Genomic DNA, 12,465 nt, shown 5'->3' on the forward strand with positions numbered 1-12,465 from the left:
CCAGGATGTCTACTTTCCAACGCAATTAAGAGCGCTCCAAGTTGGCTTCTGTAGCTCCAGAAAATCCACTTCGAGTGCAGGGAGGTCAGAATCCAACAGCATCTGCAGTCCTTTTTCAGCCTCTGAATCAGATTTTTGCTCAGGTCCCTCAATTTCAGCCAGAAAATACCTGAAATCACAGAAAAACACACAAAATCATAGTAAAGTCCAGAAAAGTGAATTTTAAATAAAAACTAATAAAAATATAATAAAAACTGACTAAAATATACTAAAAACATACTAAAAATAATGCCAAAAAGCGTATAAATTATCCGCTCATCATCCACCTAAACAAGAACATCACTTTCGAGGAAGTCAAGCACACAGTTTTCAATATGGGTAGCTGGAAGGCTCCCGGAAGTGATGGACTCCCAGCAAAGTTCTTTCAACATTCCTGGGATACTGTGGCAGACTCCCTAGTAAGTTGGATTCAAATGATTTTTAGGAACCCAGAAAACATTGCTAGAGTGAACCAGACTCTTATCTCTATTATTCCTAAAGTTCCTTCCTCGGAGAACTTTGCCCAGTTCAGACCGATCAGCCTATGTAACGTTTGCTATAAGATCGTTACCAAGGTGATAGCTGAAAGGATTAAGCCGACCCTAGGGGCTATCGTGTATAATACTCAAGCAAGCTTCATCCCAGGAAGGGTTAGCGCAGACAATATCTTAGTCGTACAAGAGGTGATACATAAGATGAGGACCAGAAATGGAGGAAAAGGTCTTATGGCGATTGAGATAGACCTGAAAAAGGCGTATGATCGACTCAACTAGGGATTCGTCATTGACACTCTTCAAGACATTGGCATCCCGGATAATATTGTAAACATTATTTATCATTGCATTTCCTCTCCAACTATGAACTTGCTTTGGAATGGGTTTCATTCAGAAACTTTCATCCTGACTAGAGGCATAAGAAAAGGAGATCCCTTATCCGCCTACCTTTTTGTCTTGTGTATTGAAAGGCTTTCCCATTTAATTAACTCCTTGGTTGAAAAAAAATTCGAAACCTATCACTTTATCCAGAAATGGGCCTCAATTATCACATCTCTGTTTTGCAGAGGATCTCGTTTTCTTTGCTCAAGCAAATAAAGCTCAAGTCCAAATCATTAATAAGGCTTTGAGTATTTTCTGTGAAACTTTGATAAACCACTATTTTATGGTTTATTTTGTGCTCAATTGAGTGGATTTTATCAACTCTTTACCCACTTATTCATACTATTTGCATGGTTTTACATTTGCCTTCCTAATTATGTGCTTTGATTGAAAAAATGCTTCTTTGGCCTTAAGTTCCCTATGTTTAAATCCTCTCTTATTTCCATTAGATGCCTTGATATGTGTGTTAAGTAATTTCAGAGATTACAGGACAGGAATGGCTCAGAGGATGGAAAGGAAGCATGCAAAAGTGGAAGGAATACAAGAAGTTGGAGAAATTGCTAAGCTGTCCAGTCTGACCTCTTGACACTCAAATGGTTATAACTTTAGCTACAGAGGTCCAAATGATGCGATTCTAGTTGCGTTGGAAAGCTAACGTCTGGGGCTTCGATTTGATATATAATATGTCATAGTTGCCCTGACGCTAGGTTACGCGGTCGCATGATCCACGCGGACACATCGTAGTGACGAAAAACCAGCGTGGCAGATTTCGCAACCAGCGATTTCTGGGCTGTTTCTGACCCAGTTTTCGACCCAGAAAGCACAGATTAGAGGCTATAAAGTGGGGAAATGCATCCATTCATAAAGAAAAGCATTCGCATTCACAATTTTAGGAGTAGATGTAGTTTTTAGAGAGAGAGGTTCTCTCTTCTCTCTTAGGATTAGGATTTAGGATTTCTCTTAGTTTTAGGAGTGACTCTCAATCCCAGGTTCAATGTTCTTCTACTTTTATTTATTCTATTATTTTATTTTAGTTTTTTAATGTTGGTTTATGAACTCCATGTTAGAATTGATTTCTTTATTTAATATAATTTGAGGTATTTCAGACTTATGATTGCTCTCTTTAATTTATTAATGTTCTTTGTTTATCCAAATTATTTTTATTCAAGTAGAATTTTTTCCCTTTTGGCTTTGGTTGAGTCATTGGAGACACTTGAGTTATCAAACTCATTGTTGATTGAAAATTAGATTTCTTCATTTCATTAATTCAAGTTCCAATAACTCTAGCCTTTCCCAAGGAAAGACTAGGACCTGAGGAATTAAAATTAATTCATCCAATTAACTTACCTTCATAGTTAGAGGTTAACAAAGTGGGAGAAAAATCCAATTCTCATTACAATTGATAAGGATAACCAGGATAGGACTTCCAGTTTTCATACCTTGCCAAGAGTCTAATTTATAGTTATTTATTTATTTTATTCTTCTTATCATTCAACATACTGCTTTCTTACTTTCAAAATCCCCAATTTACAAAACTCATAACCAATAATAAGAACATACCTCCCTGCAATTCCTTGAGAAGACGACCCAAGGTTTAAATACTCGGTTATCAATTTTAAAGGGGTTTGTTACTTGTGACAACCAAAACTTTTGTAAGAAAGGTTGATTGCTTGATTTAGTAACTATACTTGCAATGAGAGTTTACTATAACCTCTAAACCATCAATCTTCAGTTCTTCAAAATGGCGCCGTTGCCGGGGAATTGCAAACGTGTGCCTTATTATTGGTTATTGTAAATATTTTCTTTTTACCTTTTTATTTGTTTTTGTTTTTATTTTTGCTTTTTTCATAAATTAAGAGGTTATTGGTTTTTATTTAGATTTTTTTCAAAAATTTTTTCAAAAATTTAGTTATCTTATCTTATTTCAAAAATCAAATTTCAAAATTCAAATTTAAAAATTTTCAAAATTCAATTTTAAATTTTTTTTTTCAAATTTCAAATCTCAAAATTCAAAATTCAAATTTCAAAAATTTAAAATTCAAATTTCAAAATTCAAATTTTAAAAATTTTCAAATTTCAAATTTCAAAATTTAATTTTCAAATTCAAAATTTAAATAACCTTTTAATTTAAATTTGTTTTTATTTTTATTTTTAATTTTTATTTGATACTATGAACTCTCACCCCTTTGGCTATGAGTCTGGTTACAATTATGTTGCAGGAAGAAGAATTACAATGAGAACATGCATCAAGGTTGGAACAATCAAAGATGGGAGGAGCCACAAGGATTTGATCAATCCTCATGGCAATAACCACCTCCAATGGACTATCAACAACCACCACCATATGCCTATGAACCCTTTCCTCAACATGACTTTGGACCACCATACTCACAAGCCTCTTTCCACCATTCACCTCCATATGATCCTAACCCACATCCACCATACCAACCACTTTATGAGCCAAATGAACCATACACAGAACCACCACCTTTCCAACACAACTACTCTCATGAACCACCACCTCAATATTCACCATCTCCATATCATTATCAAGATGAACCACATTCCTATTATGAACCCTCTCTCCCAACCAATGAATCCTCATATCCACCCCAACCTCCAATAGATGACAGATTTCGTGTTATTCTTCAAAGGCAAGAAAGGATGAATAAGAGTGTGCTAAATTTCACGGCCGCCTTAGGCGAGTTCGTAAATATAATAGCTTCTCAATATCTGAGCACTCAAAGAACTCCCATGGCTACATGTGGAGAATCAAAAGAAGAGCAAAGCATGAAGGAGACACTAGACACTTCGGTGGACAATGAGGAACATGGCTTTGTATTGGAACAAGTGGAGGAAGCCATAACAGTTACAGAGGAAGAAGTGGTTGAAGACTTAGGAGATGTTGAACCTCCATGGGAAAGTCAAGACATAGAACCTCCTTTCAAGACGGTTGTAATTGATGTTGAGGAGGGTGTACAACCTCCAAGGCATATCATGGCTAGAGACTTTGAAGAGGTTAACCAAGAGATGGAGATTCAAAAAGAAGAAGCACAACCTCCTATGCCTTTGGTAAGTAGTGCAAAAGAGATTGAATTGGAAGAAAGCTACTAAGAGGAAGAGGTTGATATTGAAGAAACTTGCAAAGAGGTGGAAGTTGTCAAAGGGCACAAGGGAGTAGAGCTTGAAATCACCTTGCCAAAGTTATTGGAGACCCCTCCCCCTAAGTTGCCATCATCCTTCACAACATTCAAGTGGGTAAAATTCATATCCCTTAGCTTTCTAATTCCACTTGAATATGGGCTACTGGAGACGGATGGTCAACTTAGAGCTTTTTGTGGCATTAAGAGTAAGAGGAAGTTGGTCAGTAAGAGTTGTCAAGCAAGGTTCAACATGGTTGTGTGCTCAAAGTTTAAAGGTTGGTGTAAAGCTCAACTGAATGGGTCTAGGAAGTTGTTTGGCCGCTTTAGTGAGAATTCAGATTGCTTGCTACCCGGATGGAATCATAATGATCAATACAAAGACGGGTGTAAAAGCAAAGTTTGGGATCCTGGAGTCTGTTCTGACATTCGGAACACTGGAAGCCTGAGAACCTGTTTAAAACTGCTCAAGGGCTTTACGTGCCTTGTTTGGGATCCTGGAGGCTACTGAAATTACAAACATTGGTGGAGATTCCTGGATGAGTTCAAGCATAAGCCACCATAACAGGGAGCTCACCAAATGTCCAACTTAAGGACTTTAACTAAAAGTGCTAGGTGGGAGACAACCCACCATGGTATGATCGTTTCTTTTTCAATTTTATTTCATGCTGTTTGTTTTTATTTTATTTTAATTTCATTTAACCTAGAATTATTCATAGCATCTACATTAGCATTGCATACTGCATAATTGCATAATTGCATATATATATATATAAAGCACGCACGCGATGCGGCAGCGTCGCTGACGCGTCTACGTCACTAGTGCGTCGGGAAGAAAAGAATTGAACAGAGAGTCATGCGAGAGCGTGGCTGGAGGCGCGCCTTTAGCATAATTTGACCCCACGCGACCGCGTCATGTGGCAAAAGAGCCTCCCACGCGTCCGCGTCACCCACGCGACCGCGTGGCCCTATAAATCGACGTAAAAAGATGTATGGCCGAAAGTTGAGTTGGAATTGGGCTGGACTCATGCTAGAAGCACAAGCCCGACCACGCGAACGCGTGCCCCACGCGTCCGCGTCATTTTTAAAAATGGCCATCCACGCGATCGCGTCAATCACGCGATCGCGTCACCCTAGATTTTGGCAATACTAAGTTTCAAACAAAGAGTTGTGCGAGTGCGAGGCTGCCCTCGCGCCAGTAGCATAAACGTGTCACGCGACCGCGTGACCGACGCGACCGCGTCAATCAGTATAAGTGCAAGTCGCGCGACCGCGTGCCCCACGCGACCGCGTTGATTGCGCCGCACAGCTTTCCTGATTTGCCACTTATCTTATCTTTTCTTCCCCAATCCTAATTTCTCCTCCCTCCTTTCTTACTTACTTCTTCTTTCTTTCTTTCCCTTCTCATTCTTCTTATCTTTCATTTTATTTTATTTTCTTTAATTTATTTGCATACTTTCATTCATTGCATATTTTTATTTTTCTTTTCTAAATTTATTATTTTACCATTGGTGTTCAAATGTTCTTATTCAACTGTTATATCTTTTCTGGTATTATTTTGGTGCTTCATGACTTGTTTTATTCTGATTGGGTAATATTATTTAAATCAATGCTAATTTTTATATTACTGATATTCTTTTTGCATTGACATGAACTTACATTGTCTTTCATTACCCACTCTCTTCCCCATTGTTGCAAATTTTGCACCACTGGTATGCCATGGCTTCTATTGTTTTCTCACGTACATGTTGAAGCTTCCATGTAAATGAGACCCTTATCATTTGGCATTAACACCCATATTTTATTTATTTTCTATCTTTTGGGTTACATTTCTTCTTTTTCTCTTCTTTCAGGATGGCCACCAAAGACGAAAAAAGGGAGAAAATTCTAAAAGGGGAGACAAACAAGTCCATCTGCACAATCCTTGAAGAAAAGCATCAGTTGGAACAACCCGTCCACCTGCACATCTCAGCATGCACCGAGGACGGTGCAATCTTTAAGTGTGGGGAGGTCGATACCGATCTCCATGGGTTAGCTATTTTCTTCTTTTCAACACCATTATTTTATTTTCTTTGTTTGTTCATTGTTGCATTTGCATGGTTAATTGCATGTTTATTTGATTTTGTGCTTTTAGTTACTACTTGGATGAAATAATATTTTTTTTTCAATAAATTTTTATAGTATTTCACTAATTTAAATCAAAACTTGTGTTAAATTTGTTTGAAGTTGTAATTGGAACATGGTTTTTGAGCTAAAGAACACACAACCTGTGAGATTTTGAGCTTATTTACATGGTTACATAATTTAACTATAAATTTTTATTCTTGTGTGTTTTCTTCTCTATAATTGCAATCTTTGCTTTGTTCCAATCTATATGTCTATTATTTAATGTATTTACATACTTGCATATGATTGAGGCCATTCTTTGATTTTAGCTCACTTATCCCAAATAAGCCTACCCTTTAAATTACCTTTGTTAGCCACTTTGAGCCTTTTTAATCCCCGTTTGTTCTATATTTTATCACATCACTAGCCTTAAGCGGAAAAAAACAAATTAAAATTCCAATTGAATCTTTGGTTAAGCTTAAGATAGAGATTGTGCATCAACTAAGTGTGGGAAAATTGTGGGAACATGGGTTAATAAGGGAATGTATCATGTCTCTAATTTATTTGAATATTGGGAATTTGGGAACCTACTCATGAAAAACCAAAATAGAAAAATAATGGAGAATCCATGTGCATTGATAATTTATGTTTGCTTTTATGATTAAAAAAAAAATAAAAAAAATAAAAAAAATAAAAAATAAAAAAAGAAAAAAAAGAGAAAAGGAGAATATATATATATATATATATATATATATATATATATATATATATATATAAATAAGGGGATAAAATTACCCCAATGCTAAGTTAATGAAAATATCAATGCACATGTGACAAAAGTAAAGAAATATAAAAAAATTTGGTACATGAGTATGGGAATCATACAAAAGTGGGAATTATGGGTAGTTAGGTATGATTTTAAAGTTTTATAGAGTGTATGTATGTTAGGTGAGAACTTAGGTTAGTCAAAGATTCAAATTATAGCTCACTTAGCCATATATATATCCTTACCTTTACCTTAGCCCCATTACAACCCTGAAAAGACCTCATGATGTTTGCATTAGTATGCTAAATATGTGTTGATTGGTTAGATGAAGAACAAAGTTTAGAAAGCATGATTAGAGAAGAGTAGAGTGAATTACCCTATACACTTGAGAGACTAGAGTGATATACACTACCAGTGAGGGTGCAATGCTTGATTCTATGTTCCCTGCTTTCATGAGCTATCTTCTTATAAGTTTACTTGTCTTTTATTGTATAATTTGAATTAGTAAAATCTGATTCATGTTTGTCTTGGAGAACTTATTTATTTTTAACCAAGTAGGTAGAATCATTTTGCATGTAGTTGCATTCATATAGATAGATTGCATTTCATACATTCTACTACTCCTCTTCACCTTTATAGCTTCTCTTGAGCTTAGCATGAGGACATGCTAATGTTTAAGTGTGGGGAGGTTGATAAACCACTATTTTATGGTTTATCTTGTACTCAATTGAGTGGATTTTATCAACTCTTTACCCACTTATTCATACTATTTGCATGGTTTTACATTTGCCTTCCTAAGTATGTGCTTTGATTGAAAAAATGCTTCTTTGGCCTTAAGTTCCCTATGTTTAAATCCCCTCTTATTTCCATTAGATGCCTTGATATGTGTGTGATGAGCGGATAATTTATACGCTTTTTGGCATTATTTTTAGTATGTTTTTAGTAGAATCTGGCTACTTCTAGGGATGTTTTCATTAGTTTTTATGTTAAATTCACATTTCTGGACTTTACTATGAGTTTGTGTGTTTTTCTGTGATTTCAGGTATTTTCTGGCTGAAATTGAGGGACTTGAGCAAAAATTAGATTCAGAGGTTGAAGAGGGACTGCTGATGCTGTTGGATTCTGACCTCTCTGCACTCAAAATGGATTTGCTGGAGCTACAGAACTCAAAATGGCGCGCTTCCAATTGTGTTGGAAAGTAGACATCCAGGGCTTTCCATCAATATATAATAGTTTATACTTTGCCCAAGTTTAGACGACCAAACTGGCATTCAACGCCAGCTCTCTGCCCAATTCTGGCGTCCAGCGCCAGAAACAAGTTACAAAGTGGAGTTCAACGCCCAAACTGGCACAAAAGCTGGCGTTCAACTCCAAGAACAAGAATGACCTCTCCACGTGTAGACTTCAAGCTCAGCCCAAGCACACACCAAGTGGGCCCCGGAAGTGGATTTATGCATCAATTACTTACTTCTGTAAACCCTAGTAGCTAGTTTATTATAAATAGGACCTTTTACTATTGTATTAGATATCTTTGAACATCTTTTGATCATTTTTAGATCTCTAGACCTCCATGGGAGGCTGGCCACTCGGCCATGCTTACCCTCTATTCAATTATGTATTTTTCAACGGTAGAGTTTCTACACTCCATAGATTAAGGTGTGGAGCTCTGCTGTCCCTCAAAGATTAATGCAAATTACTACTGTTTTCTATTCAATTCAACTTATTCTGCTTCTAAGATATTCATTCGCACTTCAACCTGAATGTGATGAACGTGACAATCATCATCATTCCCCATGAACGCGTGCCTGACAACCACTTCCGTTCTACCTTCGATTGAATGATTATCTCTTAGATCTCTTAATCAGAATCTTCGTGGTGTAAGCTAGATTGATGGCGGCATTCATGAGAATCCAGAAAGTCTAAACCTTGTCTGTGGTATTCCGAGTAGGATTATGGGATTGAATGACTGTGACGAGCTTCAAACTCGCGAGTGCTGGGCGTAGTGACAGACGCAAAAGGAGGGTGAATCCTATTCCAGCATGATCGGGAACCTCAGATGATTAGCCGTGCTGTGACAGAGCATTTGGACCATTTTCACAAGAGGAGGGGATGTAACCATTGACAACGGTGATGCCCTTGCATAAAGCCAGCCATGGAAAGGAGTAAGATTGATTGGATGAAGACAGCAGGAAAGCAGAGGTTCAGAGGAACGAATGCATCTCTATACGCTTATCTGAAATTCTAACCAATGAATTACATAAGTATTTCTATCCCTATTTTATGTTTACTTCTTATTTAAGTTCGAAAACTCCATAACCTTTTATATCCTCCTGACTGAGATTTACAAGGTGACCATAGCTTGCTTCATACCAACAATCTCCGTGGGATCGACCCTTACTCACGTAAGGTTTATTACTTGGACGACCCAGTGCACTTGCTGGTTAGTTGTATCGAAGTTGTGACAAATTATGAATTGAGATTAGAGCACCAAGTTTTTGGAGCCATTACCAGAGATCACAATTTCGTGCACCAAGTTTTTGGCGCCATTGCCGAGGATTGTTCGAGTTTGGACAACTGACGGTTCATCTTGTTGTTCAGATTAGGTAATTTTCTTTTTGTTTTCTTTTCAAAAATTTTTCAAAAATCTTTCAAAAATTTCTCCTTTGTTTTCGAAAAAAAAATATTTTAAAATAAAAATGTTTTCAAAAATATATTTTTCTTCATAATTTTTAAGAATGAATTCTAGTGTTTCATGAAACATGTTGAATCCTATCTGGCTGTAAAGCCATACACAAACTGCTTTGGGATTGGTCTTCAACTAATCACCTCAATGGATGTAATTTACATACTAAAGCTTGCTGGCTATTAAGCCATGCCTGACCCTTTGATTGGAGCTTTAGACTAAAGAGCATAAGATTCCTGGAATTCATATTAAAAATTTTGGAATCCTTATTTTTCTTTTTCAAAATGATTTTCGAAAAAAATTAAAAGAAAATACAAAAAAATTCATAAAATCATAAAAATCAAAAATATTTTTGTGTTTCTTGTTTGAGTCATGTGTCATGTTATAAGTTTGGTGTCAATTGCATATTCATCTTGCATTTTTCGAAAATTCATGCATTCATAGTGTTCTTCATGATCTTCAAGTTGTTCTTGGTAAGTCTTCTTGTTTGATCTTGATGTTTTCTTGTTTTGCATCTTTTCTTGTTTTTCATGTGCATTTTTGCATTCATAGAGTCTATACATGAAAAATTTTTAAGTTTGGTGTCTTGCATGTTTTCTTTGCATAAAAAATTTTTTTCAAAAATAAGTCTTGATGTTCATCATGACATTCAAAGTGTTCTTGGTGTTCATCTTGACATTCATAGCATTCTTGCATGCATTCATTGTTTTGATCCAAAATTTCCATACATTGAGCATTTTTAGTATTTTTCTCTCTCATCATAAAAATTTAAAAAATCAAAAAAATATCTTTTCCTTTTTCTCTCTCTAAAATTTCGAAAATTAGATTTTACTTTTTCAAAATTTTTTTAAAATCTAGTTGTTTCTTATGAGTCAAATCAAATTTTCAATTTAAAAATCTCATCTTTTTCAAAATCTTTTTTAAAAATCAAATCTTTTTCACTTTTCTTATTTATTTTCGAAATTTTTTTAAAAATATTTTTCAAAAATCTTTTTCTTAATTTTATCACATAATTTTCGAAAATAACATCATCAATTAATGTTTTGATTCAAAAATTTCAAGTTTGTTACTTACTTGTTAAGAAAGATTCAAACTTTGAGTTCTAGAATCATATCTTGTGATTTCTTGTGAATCAAGTCATTAATTGTGATTTTAAAAATCAAATCTTTTTCAAAACTAATTTCAATCATATCTTTTCAAAAATATCTTCTTATCTTATTTTTTTTAAAATTTGATTTTTAAAATATTTTTTCTAACTTCTCATCTTCTTATCTTTTCAAAATTAATTTTCAAATTTGTTTCAACTAACTAACTTTTAGTTTGTTTCTTATCTTTTTCAAAACTACCTAACTAACTCTCTCTCTCTAATTTTCGGAAATATCTTCCCTCTTTTTTCAAAATTTCTTTTTAATTAGACTAATTATTTTATTTTTTATTTGAATTTTTGAAAAATTACTAATTTTTTTTCAAAAAAACTATTTTCGAAAATCACTAACTCTTTTTCAAAAATTATTTTCGAAAATCCTCTCCCTCTCTCAACTTATTCTATTTATTTATTCATCTACTAACATCTCTTCCTCACATCACTCACCAAATTCGAACCCCCTCTTCTATCTGTGTTCGAATTTTTTCTTCTTCTCTTCTTCTACTAACAATAAGGAACCTCTTTACTGTGACATAGAGGATTCCTCTTCTTTCCTTTTTCCCTTCTCTTTCTTATGAGCAGGGACAAAGAAAAAGGCATTCTTGTTGAAGCTGATCCAGAACCTGAAAGGACTCTGAAGAGGAAACTAAGAGAAGCTAAATTACAACAATCCAGAGACAACCTTATTGAAAATTTCGAACAAGTAAAGGAGATGGCAGCCGAACCCAACAACAATAATGCAAGGAGAATGCTTGGTGACTTTACTGCACCTAATTCCAATTTACATGGAAGGAGCATCTCCATTCCTACCATTGGAGCAAACAACTTTGAGCTGAAACCTCAGCTAGTTTCTCTGATGCAGCAGAACTGCAAGTTCCATGGACTTCCATCTGAAGATCCTTTTCAGTTCTTAACTGAATTCTTGCAGATCTGTGATACTGTTAAGACTAATGGAGTAAATCCTGAAGTCTACAGGCTCATGCTTTTCCCTTTTGCTGTAAGAGACAGAGCTAGAGTGTGGTTGGACTCTCAACCCAAAGACAGCCTGAACTCTTGGGATAAGCTGGTCACGGCTTTCTTAGCCAAGTTCTTTCCTCCTCAAAAGCTGAGCAAGCTTAGAGCTGATGTTCAAACCTTCAGACAGAAAGAAGGTGAATCCCTCTATGAAGCTTGGGAAAGATACAAGCAGCTGACCAAAAAGTGTCCTTCTGACATGCTTTCAGAATGGACCATCCTGGATATATTCTAGGATGGTTTATCTGAGTTATCAAAGATGTCATTGGATACTTCTGCAGGTGGATCCATTCACCTAAAGAAAACGCATGCAGAAGCTCAAGAACTCATTGACATGGTTGTTAATAACCAGTTCATGTACACTTCTGAGAGGAATCCTGTGAGTAATGGGACGCCTATGAAGAAGGGAGTTCTTGAAATTGATACTCTGAATTCCATATTGGCTCAGAATAAAATATTGACCCAGCAAGTCAATATGATTTCTCAGAGTCTGAATGGAATGCAAGCTGCATCCAACAGTACTCAAGAGGCATCTTCTGAGGAAGAAGCTTATGATCTTGAGAACCCTGCAATAGCAGAGTTAAAATACCTGGGTGAACCATATGGAAACACTTACAATCCATCATGGAGAAATCACCCAAATCTCTCATGGAAGGATCAAAAGCCTCAACAAGGCTTTAATAGTGGTGGAAGAAACA

At 35.7% G+C, this 12,465-nt stretch overlaps 1 non-coding gene across 1 annotated transcript; it reads right to left on the bottom strand.

Moving 5' to 3' along the window:
- Positions 1-11,864: 11,864 nt before the first annotated feature.
- LOC112761284 (small nucleolar RNA R71) lies at positions 11,865-11,972 on the bottom strand. Its single transcript, XR_003181685.1, has one exon. It is a non-coding gene; the product is annotated as a small nucleolar RNA R71 (small nucleolar RNA).
- Between the last annotated feature and the right edge of the window lie 493 nt (positions 11,973-12,465).

The sequence above is a fragment of the Arachis hypogaea genome, chromosome 16 (assembly GCF_003086295.3).
Source record: "Arachis hypogaea cultivar Tifrunner chromosome 16, arahy.Tifrunner.gnm2.J5K5, whole genome shotgun sequence".
NCBI classification, from domain to species: domain Eukaryota; kingdom Viridiplantae; phylum Streptophyta; class Magnoliopsida; order Fabales; family Fabaceae; genus Arachis; species Arachis hypogaea.